Raw genomic sequence first — 18444 nt, 5'->3', positions numbered from 1 at the left:
GCCTAGTGAAGATCCTAATGCTCACATCACCAATTTTTTGGAAATTTGTGACACATTCAAACAAAATGGTGTTTCTGAAGATGCAATCAAATTAAGACTTTTTCCATTCACTCTTAGGGATAAAGCTAGAGCATGGTTACAATCATGTCCCGCTGGAAGTTTTACCACATGGGATGAATTAGCTCAAAAATTTCTAGCTAAATTCTTTCCATCCTCAAAAACCACCAAGTTGCGCAATGAGATAATGACATTTGCTCATCATGATCAAGAGAGCTTGTATGAAGCTTGGGAAAGATTCAAGGACTTGCTAAGAAAGTGTCCGCATCACAGTTTGCCCAAGTGGTTACAGGTACAAACTTTCTATAATGCTCTATCTCCTAATATTAAAATCACTTTAGATGCAGCTGCAGGTGGATCTTTTGAAAAGAAAGGTATTGATGAAGCATATGAGTTGATAGAGGAGATGGCAAGCAACAGCCACTACCAAAATAATACCGAAAGAAGAAGAACTGCAGGAGTCTATGAAATAGACGCTATTACAGCACTTAATGCCAAGGTAGATAACATGGTAAGGAAATTGGACATGTTAACTGCTAACCCTGTGAATGCTGTTATGCAAATTTGTGATAGGTGCAATGGACAACATGGAATTGGGGAATGCATCATGGACTCTTTAAATCCACAAACTTTGGAGCAAGTGAACTATGTGATGAATCAAGGAAGAAAGAATTACCCTTATTCAAATTCATATGATAACAGGTTAAGGAATCATCCTAATCTATCCTATGGTAATCCTAACAATGCCTTGAATGCACCACCAGGTTTCCACCCTCCAGAAAAGAAATCCCATGATGACCTCCTCACTGCTCTTTCTAAATCACACATGGAATTCATGAATGAAACCAGAGAAAACCATAAAATCCAGCAAGCTGCAATCAGGAATTTGGAGATCCAATTGGGGCAATTTGCAAACATGATGGCATCTCGACCTCAAGGTACGTTACCTAGCAATACTGAAAAGAATCCAAAAGAACAAGTGCAGGCTATCACTTTGAGAAGTGGCAAACAATTAGATGAACCACCAAAGAAAGAAAAGGAAGTAAAAGAACAACCAAGGGTGCCTATCATTGACTTAGAGGAGAAAGAAAAGGTAAAACCTTATGTTCCCCCTGTCCCCTTTCCACAAAGATTAAAGAAAGCACAAGATGACAAGAGCTTCCTCAAGTTTCTGGATGTGTTTAAGAAGCTCCAAATCAATATTCCTTTTGCTGAAGCTCTTGCTCAAATGCCTAGTTATGCTAAATTCTTAAAAGATATCCTGAGCAAGAAACGAAAAATTGATGATCAAGGAACGGTAATGTTAACCGAGGAGTGCAGTGCAATTATCCAAAACAAACTGCCTCCAAAGTTAAAAGATCCAGGAAGTTTTTCTATCCCTTGTAACATTGGTAATCTTGACTTTGAAAAGGCTTTGGCAGATTTGGGTGCTAGCATTAATCTTATGTCCTATGAAGTTTTTAAGATGCTAGGTAAGGGAGAGCTCAAACCAACAAGGATGTCTTTGCAATTAGCAGATCGTTCAATTAAATATCCTAGAGGGATTGTAGAAGACGTGCTTGTAAAGGTAGGTACATTCATCTTTCCTGTTGATTTTGTCATTCTTGATATTAATGAAGACAGGGAAGGATCTCTAATCCTTGGAAGACCCTTTCTTGCAACTGCAAGAGCATTAATTGATGTTTATGAGGGTAAGTTGACTCTAAGAGTTGGACAAGAAGAGATTGTGTTTGATGTACTTAAATCTTGTAAACTCCCTATGGATCATGGAGACTGTTTTAGAATTGACGTAGTAGATGAATGTGTGGAGACCACTTTGCATGTTGAAAATAATGTTAATGAATCAAGCATCTTGAATGAAAAAGAAAAGGAATCACCTAAGCATGAACTGAAACAACTTCCACCTCATTTAAAACATGCATTCTTAGGTGAGGACCACTCTTTTCCTGTTATTATTTCTTCTCACTTAACGCTTGATCAAGAGGAAAGGTTGTTGCAGGTTCTACGTAGGCACAAGAAAGCATTAGGGTGGTCTATTTCGGATTTACAAGGAATAAGCCCAAGTGTGTGTATGCATAAAATCTTAATGGAAGAAGACTACAAACCTTCAATCGAACATCAAAGGCGATTGAACCCGAACATGAAAGAGGTAGTCAAGGCTGAAATTATTAAACTCTTAGATGCCGGCATCATTTATCCAATTTCAGACAGTAATTGGGTGAGTCCTGTGCAAGTTGTTTCAAAAAAGGGAGGTATGACTGTTATTTCTAATGAAAACAATGAATTAATCCCCACAAGAACAGTCACAGGTTGGCGTGTGTGTATAGATTATAGAAAATTAAATAAAGTAACACGCAAAGATCACTTTCCCCTTCCCTTTATTGATCAAATGCTTGAAAGATTTGCAGGATATCCTTTTTATTGTTTCTTAGATGGCTATTCAGGGTACTTCCAAATACCTATAGCCCCTGAAGACCAAGAGAAAACTACATTCACTTGTCCTTATGGCACTTTTGCCTATAGGAGAATGCCTTTTGGGCTATGCAATGCCCCTGCAACCTTTCAAAGGTGCATGATGTCCATCTTTTCTGATATGGTGGAAAAATTTATTGAAATATTCATGGATGATTTTTCTGTATTTGGTTCTTCCTTCGATGCATGCCTTCATAATTTATCTTTAGTGATGCAACGATGTGAAGATACTAACCTTGTGTTAAATTGGGAAAAATGTCACTTCATGGTTAGTGAAGGTATTGTCCTAGGGCATAAAATCTCTCAAAAGGGGATTGAAGTAGACAAGGCAAAAATTGAGGTAATTGAAAAACTACCTCCCCCTAACACAATGAAGGGCATAAGAAGTTTTCTTGGGCATGCAGGATTTTACAGGAGATTCATAAGGGATTTCTAAAAAATCTCTAAACCTCTTTGCAATCTACTAGTTAAAGATGTTCCTTTTGAATTTAACAAAGATTGTTTAGATGCTTTTTACAGGTTAAAGAAGGAGTTAATCTCAGCCCCGATCATCACCACACCAGATTGGACTTTACCCTTTGAACTCATGTGTGATGCTAGTGATCATGCTATAGGAGTTGTTCTTGGACAAAGAAAAGACAGGAAGTTGCATGTTATTTATTATGCAAGTCGCACATTGAATGATGCACAATTAAATTATGCAACTACGGAAAAGGAACTGCTAGCTATTGTTTTTGCTTTTGACAAATTCAGGGCATATCTAATTGGAGCTAAAACAATAGTCTACACAGATCATTCCGCCATTAAATACTTGCTGGAGAAGAAAGATGTAAAGCCGAGACTCATTCGTTGGGTACTTCTATTGCAAGAGTTTGACCTAGAAATTCGCGACAAAAAGGGGACCGAGAACCTCGTTGCTGACCATCTTTCCAGGCTTGAATTGGGGGAGGAAGATACAAGTGAGCTACAAATCAATGAAAGCTTTCCTCATGAGCAACTTCTTCTAGTAGCAAATGCTCAAACCCCCTGGTACGCTGACATAGTTAATTATTTTGTTTGCAAAATTCCTCCTCCCAATTTTTCTTACCAACAAAGAAAAAAATTTTTTCATGATATCAAATTTTACTATTGGGAGGAGCCATTTTTGTTCAAGTATTGTAGTGATCAGCTCTTCAGGAGATGTATACCGGAAACTGAAATAGAAAGTGTCCTTAAATTCTGCCATTCAATGGAATGTAGAGGCCACTTTGGAGCAAACAAGACGGCTGCGCGTATACTAGAAAGTGGTTTGTATTGGCCTAATCTTTTTAAAGATGCTTATAATTATGTTCGTCTTTGTGATCGTTGTCAAAGGTTAGGTAACATTTCGAAGAGACATGAAATGCCCCTGAACAGCATCCTTGAAGTCGAAATCTTTGATGTATGGGGCCTGGACTTTATGGGACCTTTTCCACCATCTTATTCAAATCAATACATTCTAGTGGCGGTGGATTATGTGTCAAAGTGGGCAGAAGCTGTTGCTCTTCCAAATAACGATGCCAAAAGTGTGATGAGCTTCATCAAGAAAAACATTTTTACAAGGCATGGTACTCCCAGGGCGATAATCATGGACGGAGGTAAGCATTTTTGTAATCGATATTTAGACTCCCTTCTTGCAAAATATGGTGTCACTCATCGTGTAGGTACTCCATATCATCCTCAAACCAGTGGACAAGTAGAGGTCACTAACAGAGAAATCAAAAAGATCCTCGAAACCACTGTTGGACAATCAAGAAAGGATTGGTCCAAAAAGCTAGACGACGCTCTATGGGCCTACAGAACGGCATTCAAAACGCCTATAGGTATGTCTCCATATCGCATGGTGTATGGTAAGGCTTGTCATCTTCCTGTAGAGTTAGAACATAAGGCATTTTGGGCCATTCAATTTCTCAACTTTAATGCCAAGGAAGTGGGACAAAAACGCTTGTTACAGCTAAACATGATGGATGAATTGCGCCTCCATGCTTATGAAAGTGCTAAAATATATAAAGATCGCACTAAACAATGGCACGATAAGCGCATTATCATGAGGGATCTAAAGGTAGGCCAGCAAGTGTTGCTCTATAACTCTAGACTTCGGTTATTTCCTGGTAAGTTGCGCTCTAGATGGTCTGGACCATTCACAATCAAGGAAATTTTTCCTCATGGCGCGATTGAAATAGTGGATGGTAAGTCGATCGAAGTTTCAAGGTAAATGCTCAACGTTTGAGAAGCTATTATAATGAAACCTTTGAACCCATCAAGACTACAATTGGTCTTGCTTAGCCTAAATTCAGATAAGTGCGTCGAACTTAACGACATTAAACAAAAGTGCTCATGGGAGACAACCCATCTATTTTTATTAAATTTTCGTCCATTTATTTATTTTTATTCCCTATTTTATTTGTCAAAATCCCAAATTTTCTCCATAAGCGTTCTTTTGTTTAGTTAAGAGTTTTTGTAGGAAAAAGTGGAAATCCAGAACCGAGCACGCCCCAGGCGTGCCCATCAGCACGCCCGTGCCATAGAAAAGAGATTAACACACTTGAAGGTCAGAGGAGAGCACGCCCTAGACGTGCTAAGTGGCACGCCTGTGTTACTGGAAAACGCCCAAGTCGCGAGCGCGACATTCACAAGCGCGAGCGCGACAATTAGAAAAGAAAGTCAGAAGAGTTGCAAGAAAAAATCGCGAGCGCACCTTCCATCTACGTGGGCGCGAGCTGAAGTCGCGAGCGCGACATTCATCTACGCGGGCGCGAGCTGAAGTCGCGAGCGCGACATTCATATACACGGGCGCGAGCTGAGGTCGCGAGCGCGACATTCATATACGCGGGCGCGACAAGCAGATCTGAGTGTCAGAAGCCATTGGACCAGAAGACGCGAGAAGACGCGAGCGCGATATTCATATGCGCAGGCGCGAGAAAGCACTTTTGAGAGGCAGAACGTTTGCCAGCAAAATACGCAAGCGTGACTTTCACATGCGCGAGCGCGAAAAGAACTCGAGAGGCAGAGAAGAGCACGCCCAAGCCGTACTATGTAGCACGCCCGTGCCAGGTACGCCACTTTTGTTGTTTTGCAGGTCAGAGGAGAGCACGCCCAGGCCGTGCTCATCAGCACGGCCATGCCACGATCAGACCAATTTATTAATTGGCGCCCCTCTTTAAAGAGCACGCTTTCAAACTCTCTCTTTTCCACCCCGCACGCCCTGGCCGTCACCTCTTTTCTCCCAAACTTTCCCTTTTCTTCTCCCTTTTCTCTCAAATCAAACACTTTCCACCCAAAATTTTCACATAATCAACTCCAACAATGCCTCCTAGATACAAACGTAGCAGACCCGCATCCTCCATTGCTGCTCGAAACCGCGCAACTACGCGATCTTCCACGGCTCCTCAACCTCCTTCTCCTCCTGCATTTCCATTCGAGTTTGCCTCATCCGATCAACAAGAAAGGTACACAAAATTATCTCTTCGGCCTATTCTACCGAATAGATTTATTGATGAGGCTGCCTTAGCGCAAGTGGGTCTTAGGGATATTGTGTTAGACCCTCTTAAGAGAATAGGATGGGGGGAATTTATTGCTATGAAGGACGTAGTCTATGCCCCTCTAACTCTAGAATTTCTGAGTTCCTATCGCGCTTTTATTCCATTATTGCCTAATTCACCACCAAGCAGGGTTAACTTTAGGCTTCTTAGTCAAGACTTTGAACTAACTGTGAATGAAATTAGCCACATTTTTGGGTTTCCTACAGACAATAGCCAGATACAAATATCTAGTGATTTTAGTGCGCGTAATACTTGGCAAAATTTGACAGGTGAAGTGAATTACAATCCTAGATATTCTAAAGCATCCAAATTAAAAAAACCTTCCTTGCGCTACATTCACAAATTCTTATCTAATTCCATTTTTGGAAGGAGTGAAAGCGATGGGGTGCTAAGTTTGAACGAATTATATTTTCTGTGGGCTATTGAGAATGGGGTTTTATTGAATGTTGGTTATTGGCTCTGCCAAAAATTTGGAAAGGTAGCTGGAGCCGACAAGGGGGCCATAATGGTGGGATGTTTTGTAACTCGGATTGCTAGATACTTACAGGTTTGGAACCCGGCTAGGCCAATTTATGATAGTATAGGAGGAGGGCGTAGTACTAGACTGGACCTAGATGTTATGATACATATGAAACTGATTGAAAAAGTCGGGGATACATATCAAGTAGTAGGCGCCCCAGAGGCTAATCCTGATGATGCAGGAGCAGAGGCAGCCGGTGGAGCTAACATGGAAGAGGATAATCCTCCTCCTTTTCCTTCTTCTTTTGGTGCAGGTACTTCCGGTGTCGGTCCATCGCTCCAAGGCACAGCCAACATGTCGAACGATGAAGTCCTTGCAAGAATGATGTCTTGGCTGGACCTCTTTGACACGCGCCTTAAATGTATGGAAACGATGATCGCAGACCGTTTCCAGTCCATCGAAATTATGAACGGCAGTCTTGACTCTCGGATGGACACCATGCAAGGCCAACTCCAGACCATCCTCCAGCTTCTGCAGCCACCTCCACCACCAGAGAATTGACGGATTTCTCACTTTTCTTTGTTTTATTTTTGTTTATTTGTTCTAATACATTGTCTTGGTTGCTTTCACTTTAGTTTATTTGTTATTTGAATTTTTATAACTTTTTAGTAGTTTGTTTTGTTCTTAATGTTTAGTTGCTCTTTTAGCATAGACTCTTCCCACACCCGTTCTATTGTATTGTTCAATACAATGTTGGTAAGATTTCTTCTTCTCTCTTACTGCTTTCCTTCTAGTAATGCAATAAGTTTGGGGAATTTATGCACATTGGGGACAATGTGATTGATTGAATTGGGGGAAGGGAATTTTGGCAAAAATTTGGCAAAAATTTTTGTTTTTGTTTAACATTTTTGGAATGATTACAAGTAAGCTTGAAAGTTCTCATGTCTAGTAATGAGTATTAAATATAGTCGATTCTAAATTCTAGCATATTTAAGTTTTGAATTTGAATTTTTGACTCAATCATGTTCATTGATCTAAACTATTTGTTTCTAGACTTTTAAAACACTGATTTTTATGAAAGTTATGATATAAAGGTGTGTTTTACTCTAAAGTATTTTAAACCTTGGCATTCCTAGAACAAAAATTAGAACTTCCTTCGAGGCGAGAAATTTAAATGTTTACATCTTGAAAGAGATGATTTAGGCAATTTTTGTTGACCCTTATATAGCCTAGACCACCTAAATAAAAATATATGACCTTTGAAACCCACTTTGAAGCCTTAAACCGTACAATTTTCTTCTTCACCATCAATAAACCTAGCCATTAAAGCCAAATTCAAATCTCCTACCCTAAGTACAAAGGATTGTATGATTAAAAGATTCGATTTTTAATTAGAATATAGCAACAAAGAGGGAGAATTCATCAATCAATACTAGCAAATAAAGAAAAGAAGAAAGAATCAAGAAAGGGGCACGTAAAAAGCAATCAAAAGAATGAAAGAAGAATGGAAAAGCAAGGAAGAAAAGTACCAAAATATTAAGAAAAGACCTTCCACAAGATGCCTCCAGCTAGTAAGAAAGCTTCAAAACAGACACTCCCTAGAACTAGTAAAAGTGTGATTAAAATAGAATCTTGAAAATTATACAGTCTTTTGTATTCTTTGACTACCCTTTTATCCTTTCTTTTGATTAAGCAAAAATTTGCACCAAGAAAGCCCCATTACAACCCAAAATAAAGACCTTTTGATCTTTTAATCGTATGCATTTAAATCGTGGAGAAAGAATAACTAATTTTGCATATGGGAATGCCACTGTTGCACTATCAATTGTCTTATTTTTTTAAAGGTTGAAGATTCCTTAGATAATTCATGTCCTATTTATCATAAATTGAATAAATATTAGTGTTGACAATCTCTTTAAACTTGTATTTTACTCAATGAATGTGTTTTTCAAAAATAAAAATCAAGCTTAAATATGATTAGCATGGAGAACGATTGAGTTTATTCACTTGTTTACTAATCATGATATCTTGAAAGATTATTAAAATCATCTCCAACCATGTTAAACTAAGTGTCGTCAAATTATTTTTCTTTTAGTTTTGTTGCTTGAGGACAAGCAATGGTTTAAGTTTGGGGAATTTTGATAAGTATAAATTTTATAGTGTTTTTAATATAGTTTTTATTAGAATTTTAGTAAGTTTTTACTTCTCTAATTTAATTTTAAATCACTTTTAGTATAATTGTGTTTAAAAGCTTCCTTGTTCTTTAATCCGCTTGATCTAAGAAAAAATTGCAGAAATTTGGCGCAGAAAAGAACTTTAGAATGCAAGGCACTCAACTTCTAGCACGCCCAGCCCATGCTGGAAGGCACGCCCGTGCTAGAAGCCAAGTGAACCATGAGGAGAGAAGCCAGCACGCCTAAAGCGCGCCCCGAAGCACGCGCGAATCGCGCAAACGAGAGGCAGAGAGTTAGGCCGCGCAACTCGCGAGCGCGAGCCTCACACGCGCGAGCGCGACCAACACTCGCGAGCGCGAATCTACACTACGCGAGCGCAAGTCTCACATGAGATGCCGCAGTGCTTCAATAGCCAGACTTCCAGACTACAGCACGCCCAGCCCGTGCCATGAAGCACGCCCGTGCTGTCCAGGCGGAACCAGTATGAATTTAAAACGCACATCAAGCCTTTCTCACATGGGCCGACTTCAAGGAGTTTCCTAAACACACTAAACAAGACCTGGACCTAATCTTGAAGAAAAAGGAGTCCTAATCAAGAAGAAATCAAGAGCCTAAACAGTCATGATCTCCTATAAAGGATTTTGTACTAAATAAGGATTCTATTTCCTAAAAGGAGTCAGACTTGCCTTCAAGACCTCTATATAAAGAAAGGAACTTCTCATAGCAAGGGAGATCGTTTTCTTTGTACACTTCTTAACATAGTTCTCTCTTCTCAAAGATTTCAAGCTTCAAATAATTGTGCTAAGATTCAAGGAAGCCATCAACATAGTTGTGATACAGTTTTTATTCTAAACTCTTCATCTTGTTTCTTTCTTTATTATTGTCTTTAAATATGATGAATGATTCAAGTGTGATTGAGTTTAATTTAATTACTATGTCTAGCTAAACTTTTATACTAGGGATTTGATGTAATTTAGTTCGATTCCAGCTTATAATATTAGATTTATTTTTCTTTGTTCTTGTTATAACTTATTATTGTGCTTAAGCCTTCCAGGCAGAAAAATTCCCCTGGATTGAATTATTTCAATAACATCATTCGGGAGAAGGGTTATTGATATGAATAAGGTAATAATTTACTTGAGAATAATAACTTGATGTGGAAACTATATGGTTTGACTCAAGGGGGGCTTTCATAAGTTAATAAAGTATTAAGTTGTGAATTCATAAAACAACCATAAAACCTAATGATCTGATTCATGTTTAATTTCACTATTAAGATAGGTGATTAAATTGGATTAGAATAGCTAACAATAAATCGGGAGAGCTTGTTAGTAACCTTAGGGTTGTTTTCTCCTACTTGAACAATTAAACTTGATTAATGAACTAATAGAATAAGCTGGATAGAATTAAATGAAATCAAATTCCCTAGTAGCTTAATCCCCTGATTTCTTTTCACCTAAATTTTGTGTTTGATCTCTTTTACTTTGAATTTTATTTACTTTACAGCGAATTCCTTTTATCATCGTCTAAATAATAATAGGTTAACATAATTTTGGTAATTGATAAACAATCCCTGTGGATACGATACTTTCTTACTCTATACTACTTGTTGCGATTTCGTACACTTGCGAAAAACGCTGTCAATTAATACAAAAAGAATAAATTTAAAATTATGTTATTTGTGCTAATTTTATTTTATGCAGAATTTCTATGGAAAGAAATCGTACAAGGCAAGTCCTACTTTGAGTGTGAAGATTTCGAAGACCTAGTAGCTAGGAATTTAGGAAACTCTGTAGGATAGAGAGAAAATCCATATATGAGCACAAAAATCTTTCTCTCTCTCAAAAAGTATTTTTCGAAAAATTAGTTTTCTTCAAAATTATGTATTTTCGAAAATATTCCTTTAAATAGAAAAGTTTTGTTTTCCTAAAACTATAGAGATCTCTTCTTTAATGTTTTTGGTAATACAATCATTCTCCTTTCGGAAAATTTTTTTTTGATAGATCTAAAGTACTTAAAATTATCTTCTTACCTTAAAAACGAAAGAGAATCTCTTTCGGTTTTAGTAAGAATATCCTTCCAAAATAAACGCTGTCGAAAATCTTTTCTAAAGGAAAAATCGGGTTTTATTCTCTTACCAAAAGGGATAAAATAATTTTTGGTAACAAAGATTTTCATATCTTCTAAACAAGCAAAGAAGATATTCTGATTTCTATCTCTTTCCAAAAGGCGAGAGCTCCTTTGCTTCCTATATAAAGGAACATTCACGCCTTAAACATTTGGTGAAGTAAGAGTTTTTGTTTTAAGAGCACTCTCTCATTGAACGAATCCTTATCTCTCAAAACTTACTCTCTACCCCATTTTCTTTTCATCTCTACTCTTAACGTTTTCATTATTTAAAGTGAAAAGAATTTTTACAATTACTTTTGAAAAAAAATTCTGTGTTCTAATCGATCTTCTAATCTGATAAAATTGTTTTTCCTGTGCTTATATAGGCGTTTCTTTCTATCTATTTAGAATTTGATTTCTATAGTAGACAGGCTCGTTATTTGTTAAACTTTTGTGTGTAATAGCTTAGGTTAGAAGCTATTGAGATAGAGGTTATCAAGCGACCTTCTCCATGTGTGGGATAGTAATGTCTTGAATCGAGTTTTCTGTACTCTACCAAAAACAGAAAGGGTTGCGGTTAACTAGAACCTTTGGAAAATCTAGTGGGATAAAAAGGGTAGATCTAGGTTTTTGATCTATTGCCTTGTACTGTTGGTTTGTCTCTTACCCGTTAAAAGAGATAACTTAGTTGAGGATCTCAAGATGCGTCTTGGGGAGTGGATGTAGGCGACTTAGTGCCGAACCACTATAACTCTCGGTGTTGATCTCTTTATTTCTGAAGTTTGGTTGATACTATCTCTTTTACACTCTTGTTTAATTTTCAGAAACGCTGAAATTGTTAATAATTCAGATGTTCTAAAAACGGCAATAAGTCTTATCTTTTCTGAACATTAGAACTCTGGTATCCTAATAAAGTGAATATACAATGTTCTAACTATTGTTCTATTCCCAGTATTATTCATTGATTGGGTTTCTATTTAATATTCTAAACTTTATGAGGATGTTCTAATCTTGATAGCTCTCCATCATAAAGTTGTTCTAATATTTTATTAAGGCTCTGTGAAGAAGTTCTGATTTTAATAACTGTCTTTCGCATAGCTTTATATGTTTTCTCAAACTTTATGAGGAAGTTTCAATTTCTATAACTTTCATTCATAAAGTAGCTCTGATAGTGTATAAGTCAGTGTAAAGCTGTTCTAATCAATAGCTGCACTTTGCACAGACTTTCTATCTTTTGCAATTAGAACATTGTGAGGATATTCTAATCCATATTCTATTCTCACAAAGTTCTGTGTGTTTTCCGCTGTGCTTAGAATTCTAATTTCTGTTTAAAATAACTAAAATTTATTTCAGTTTTTAGAAAACCCAATTCACCCCCCTCTTGGGCTGTGCCATATATATTCGGGACCCACAGAGAAATATCAGGAGAGAACCATTAGAGGAACTGAGTTTTATCTTGGAGTCCATTACTAGCATAGAATGAAGAAAACCAGTATCTTGAAGAACGTCAAGACAATATTTGCGTTGATTAAGAGCAATTCCAATTGAAGATCTTGCAACTTCCAAACCAAGAAAAAATTTAATTCTCCCAAGTCTTTGATTTTGAAAGTAGTATTCAAGTAAAGCTTGACATGTTCAATTTCACGTATATCAGTACCAGCAAGGATGATGTCATTGACATAAACCAAGAGAGTAGTGGATGAGCTGTAAGAAGATTTAGTGAACACGGAGTAATCGTATTGAGGATGATGATAGCCTAAAGATTGCAAGGCTGTAAAAAGTTTGGAGAACCATTGGTGACTTGCTTGCTTAATACCATACAATGATTTTTGCAGGCGATAAACTTGATTAGGCTCAGGTGAAGTAAAGCCAGGAGGTAAAACCATATACACTTCTTCAAAAAGATCACCTTGTATAAACGCACTATTTACATCTAATTGACGGATATGCCATGACTTAGCAGCTACTAAAGACAAAAGAAGCCTGACTGTAGTTATTTTAGCCACAGGACTAAAGGTATCAAAATAGTTGACACCTTCAGCTGGAGCGTAGCCCTTGGCAACCAAACGGGCTTTATACCTTTCTACATTTCCATCAGCTAATTTTCAAGTCCTATTTGCATCCAATGGTGGACTTTACCAAGAGGTAAATCAGTAATAGACCATGTATTGTTCCATTCAAGGGCGGCGATTTCTGCTTGTATAGTTTCTTTCCAACATTAATGTTTAATAGCTCGATTGTAACTTTTGGGTCCTTGAGCCACAGTGATAGAATTAATATAGTAGGAGCAAGAAGGAGAAAGATGTGAAGTGGTGAAAACTTAGATAAAGGGTAGAGAATACCTGAATTAGAAGTTAATTGTAAAGCAGAAGCCAAAGAAATATTATAAGCATAATTCTACAAGTAACTCGGTGGTTTTCTGATTCTAGTTGAAACACGAGACGAGGTTGGTATAGGATTTGTAACAAGGATGCAGGAGAAGAAATGTGAGATTGAAACCCATGAGAATGAGGGGGAGACACAGAAAAAAGAAGAGGAAAAAATAAAGCTGTCAATATTTATAAGAGTTATATTTAGTGTTAAAGAGGGAACTGATGATGATGTAGAATCAAAAGAATGAAGAGAAAAAATGTTTTCATAAAAGAATACATTTCTAGAAATGATAATATTATGAGAATGAAGATCTAAAAGAATAATCCTTTAATACCAGGTTTATAACCAAGAAAAGAAATTTTTTAGCTCTTAGATCAAATTTGGATCGATGAGCAGTAAGAATGTTGGCAAAACATAAAGAACCAAAGACCTTAAGATCATTATAGGAAGGTGGTGTAGGGTAAAGTAATTCAAAAGGTGATTTGTTATGAAGAATAGGTGTTGGAAGTTTGTTTATGAGATAAGTGGCATAAATAATAGTATAGAACCAATATAACTTTGGTAGATTGAATTCAAAAAGCAAAGCACGAGCAATATTCAAGATGTGTTGATGCTTGCATTCCAAAAGGCCATTTTGCTATGGCATGGCAACACAGAGATTTGGTGTATGGTTCCCTTAGAAGAGTAAAATTATGGCATGTTAAATTCAGGACCATTGTCACTATTTGGTAGTCTTAATTTTCATATGGAATTGGATTTCAATGAAAGAGAAAAAGGACTGTAAAGAGGATCTAGCATGTCTCTTAGATTCTAAAAAAAAAAAAAAAAATAAGTATGATGATTATAGTCATCCATTTTGGTAAGGAAATATCGATGATTATGTATGGAACAATGTTTTTAAAACCGGACTGGACATCGAACTAGCATGGTAAATAGGTTTAGATGAGAGCTTGTGTTAGATCACCATAAAAGAATAGGTTTAGATGAGAGCTTGTGTTAGATCACCATAAAAGTGATCTAACACCATAAAAGAATAGGTTTAGATGAGAGCTTGTGTTAGATCACCATAAAAGTGATTGTGGTGAGTTCTAACAAAAAACCAAGAGATTGAAGAATTAGGAGTTACATACAAATCTTGAAAGTATAATTAACTTATAAGTGAGGTTAGTTGCATGTTGACTAGTCTTTGTTCATAACTGCATAGGCTTCGGGCTATGGAATGGGGTTTTAAGTCTTTGACATTATCATGAAGAGGATCTCCTGTTTTTAGGATTTGATAAGGAGTTGCCAAGACTGTTTACATTTCTTCATTTTCCCACAGATTGGAGAATATGAAGAAACGATATGAACATATATGTTTTGTTTTCTCTAAAGATGGTGAGCTTATTTATTGTTCTTGGTCATAAAGATATGAATGGCTCTATAAGCTGGAGTTTTAGTAATTCTCTTTTTTACCAGGTTTGTATGAGTGGAAAAAATGTTAACTAAATCAAGTCTTGCTTAGTCAGAAGCTGGTCCTAATAGTGGCATGAGACTTTTTTTTTTTCCTAATTAGCAAATTAGAACTTATTATTAATATAGATAGTAGGAAAACCTTCCAAACTGCAGGAGACTAAACCTAGAGCCATTAGGTTCTACCCAAAGATCCCAACCTACATGCACAATGGAGTACATCTGTTGGAAATGAGCACAAGTTCTACCCAAAACCATCAGAAGATAAGCACTACTATTTCTAACAAAAAGAGATGCTTATAAAAATAAGCACTAAATAGTTCTAACAAAAGGGAGGAACTATTTGAAAAAAAAAAAACTAGCAGAGGGCACTCACAGTAGTTGGGCAAAGCACGCCAATACCTTTAGGGAAACACCTTACAGGATTGTTTTGAAATCTGTTGTTCTTTGCACTCCTTGTTTTGTGAGGGAGTCCACAAAATAAGCTTAGATATTTTCCAAAAATTGAAATTTACTGCAAATTTTGAATAGAACATTTCATTTCATAGAATTCATTCCAAAGAAATGTAATGTAATTCGATCAGTATGAAATGTAATGACTCATTTTGATTCCATTCTAAATGTTTTTTGAATTTAATATTTCATTCCATTCAATTCCACTAAAATTTTTTGGATACAAAGGAGGGGAATACCCAAAGAAACCTATTCAGAATTAATGAAACGTGGGCAATACATAGCTTGAAAATAAAAACGCAAATAGTCCATGACTGATGCTGGAGGTTGTTGAATAAGGGACTTTTAGGAAGAAGAGCTCACAACCAAGTTGGCTAGCCTATCAGCCATTGCATTACCCTCACGATAAATATGTTGAAGCCTGATTGTCCAGTCCTTATCCAACAAGGACCAACATAGTTGCAGAATATTCTTGAATCTTATATGCATTTCATGGCGGGAAGTGACCAACTGAAGACTAACTTGAGAGTCCATTTCAACTACCAATCTGTGATACCCACATTCCTAGGCATATTGAAGCCCTATGCACAAAGCCTACAATTCAGTAGTCATGGAAGAGCAAATACCCAGCCTTACTAAGAAGCCCATACACCATCGCCCCTGAGGACAATGAATGACTCCACCACCATCCACATTCAGTTTGTGCCACCCTAGAGGAGGAGGCATCCAAGACACTTAGATGACTTGCTTTTTGACTTTAGGATTGGCTTTAATACTAGCATTTCAAGCATGCAAATTAGTCAAAACTTGGAACTTTAAAGAATACAATTTAGTAACTATGGGCGTTACATCATTTTGGAGCACAAAAGAATTCCTCCAATGCCATAGGCACCAAAGAGTAACTGCGAAAACTTGGTCGACTTGAACATCAAGATAAAGAGGAAAAAAACATTGTGTGCACTGTGATAGCTGCCTATCTAAATGCAAGTTATAGATTGATTAAAGGACTCAGCGTCCATGATAAGCTGCCAAACCTGTTTTGCTAAAGAACAATCACAGAAAAGGTGTGCAAGGGTTTTACTTACACCACAAAGTTTGTAGTTATTTGAGGAAGCAAAACCATGATGCATTCTTTCAGAGTTGGTCATTAGCTTATCAATTTGGAACAGCCATAAGAAGCATCTAACCCGTTGTAGTACTTTGAACTTCCAAAGGCCATACTAGGGCACTGTTCGAGGAGGGAGAGACCTGTTCTCCACCATCTTATAAGCTGAGGAAACGGAAAAGGTTCCACTGGGAGTCTGAGTCCAAGCAAGAGCATCAGAAATGTAAGAGTCATCATCAAGAAAAATAGCTCAAGTAATTTGCAAATTGCAGGAGGTAAGAAAGGAATGAAAATGTCCCATCTCCAACAACCATAAGCCTAATAATTATGCACCAGAGCATCTATTCACTTACCTGGGATTAGATAGATAGTAACATCTTTGAGGGCACTAGGAAGAAGCCACTTACCGATCCAAAAAGCAGGTTAAAATCACTATACACTACCTTCATCAAACCTCGCTACAAGATAAGGACTGTTTTAACTATACCTCGCCAAATGTACGAAGCATTAGACCTGTCCAAAAGCATCAACATGGTTTCAACCCTTCATTTATTTAAATTTCAAAACCAGGCGCCAACCTAACTTCGCTAAGAAAGCTTCATTTATAGCCCGAAAAGAGCGGATACCAAGCCCCCTTTAGACATTGGTATAGTTACCTTCTCCCAATTGATGAAACGAATTTTCTTCTTTTGCTAAGAGTTATAGCCCCATAGGAAATCCCTTACCTTTTTATCAAAATTGTAATACAGAGGTTTGGGTAAAGGAAGAACCTACATAATATGATTCCACAAAGTTGTGAGCACAAACTTTGCTAATGTCAAATGACCAGCAAAGGAAGGAACACCCATCTTCCAACCTGCAAGATGTTTATCAATATGAGCAAGTAGAGGACCGAAATCTATATTCATTTTTCTGTCATCCTCGAGCTGTGATATATGTTATCTCGTAAAAGGGGGACATTATCTGAGAAAACATGACAAAAGATTTGGCATAATTAACCTTTTCTCCCGACATGGAACAGAAAAGGTCTAAACAAGTCTTAATAACATTAATCTAATTAAGAGAGACTTTAACTAAAAGTAAGAGCTCATCTATAAAGAATAGGTGGGATAAGGCCAGACCTCTTCTAGATGAGTGAATAGGCTTCCAAGAATCATTACTGACAGGATTCGAATAATGTGCCCCAATCCCTCAATCGCTAAAAGAAAAAGGTATGAAGAGACTGGATCTCCTTGTCTAACACCTTTAGAAGGAGTAAAATGGTCAGAAGCTTTACCATTCCATAAGATCTTCATAAAACAAGCATAGAGGCATTGTAAAATCAAATTTCTCCAGTGAGTGGAAAAGCCTACAAGTTTAAGACATTCATCTATGAAGGTCCATCGAAGTTGATCATACGCTTTTTTCCAGATTGATTTTAAGAACCATCTAGCCCATAAACCTAGATTTACTATGCATAGCATGGATAATGGTGGAGTTATTGACCATAAATAAAGCTACTTTGAAATATGGGGACTAAATGAGGAAAGACTTGTCACATCCTATTGGTAAGAGCCTTAGTTAGAAGTTAAAACTGACATTACAGAGACTTATGGCCCTGAATTGGGTAATTGTTTCTAAAAAAGGAACTTTGGGCAATAAGGCGATCAAGCTAGTAAAGACTCCACTAGGAAGAATGCCACTATTTAGAAAGTTTAGAGCAAAAGTAGTAACTGCAGGACTAATAATCCCCCAAAAGTTCTAATAAAATGCCGCTCGATAGCCATTGGGACCTAAGGCTTTATTTGGAGACATAGCAAAAACACAGCTTTAACCTCTTCTACCTCAAAAGGATTATTCAGGAAAAGACTATAATATAAGTTAACACCGGATCAGTAGCAGAAGTTGTACACTCAACAACAAGAGCTGCCTCCTTTGAGTATAAACTATGAAAATAGTTTACCACCATATTAGCAAGCTCGCTAATCACCATTAGCATATTTCAAAGCAAGGATTCGCTTTTTAGATCCTTAAGAACTGTAGAGGCGTGAAAATATGTGGTAATCCAATCTCCACCTGAAACCCAATCCTTTCAATTTTTGAAACCAAAGCAACTCTTCTTAGTTAAGAACTGAATCTAGTTCCCTCTTAAGCCGAAGTTCAAGCTTCTAAGGGCCAAGTTGGGCTCATGAACAAATTTTCTCTTAAATGCCTTTCAGCCAAGCTAACAGACGCCTCTTACGTTGATGA

The 18444-nt window shown here is 37.1% G+C and overlaps 1 non-coding gene across 1 annotated transcript; it reads right to left on the bottom strand.

Annotated features, from left to right (window-relative positions):
• Positions 1–226: 226 nt before the first annotated feature.
• On the bottom strand, positions 227–332 carry LOC149495577 (small nucleolar RNA R71). The gene has a single exon (XR_016321511.1). It is a non-coding gene; the product is annotated as a small nucleolar RNA R71 (small nucleolar RNA).
• Between the last annotated feature and the right edge of the window lie 18112 nt (positions 333–18444).

This window comes from Jatropha curcas, chromosome 6 (assembly GCF_041381405.1).
Source record: "Jatropha curcas cultivar XTBG-Jc1 chromosome 6, XTBG_Jcur_1.0, whole genome shotgun sequence".
In the NCBI taxonomy this organism is placed as follows: domain Eukaryota; kingdom Viridiplantae; phylum Streptophyta; class Magnoliopsida; order Malpighiales; family Euphorbiaceae; genus Jatropha; species Jatropha curcas.
The sequence above is the reverse complement of the archived record's forward strand: the minus strand, read 5'-3'. Positions and strand labels throughout refer to the sequence as shown.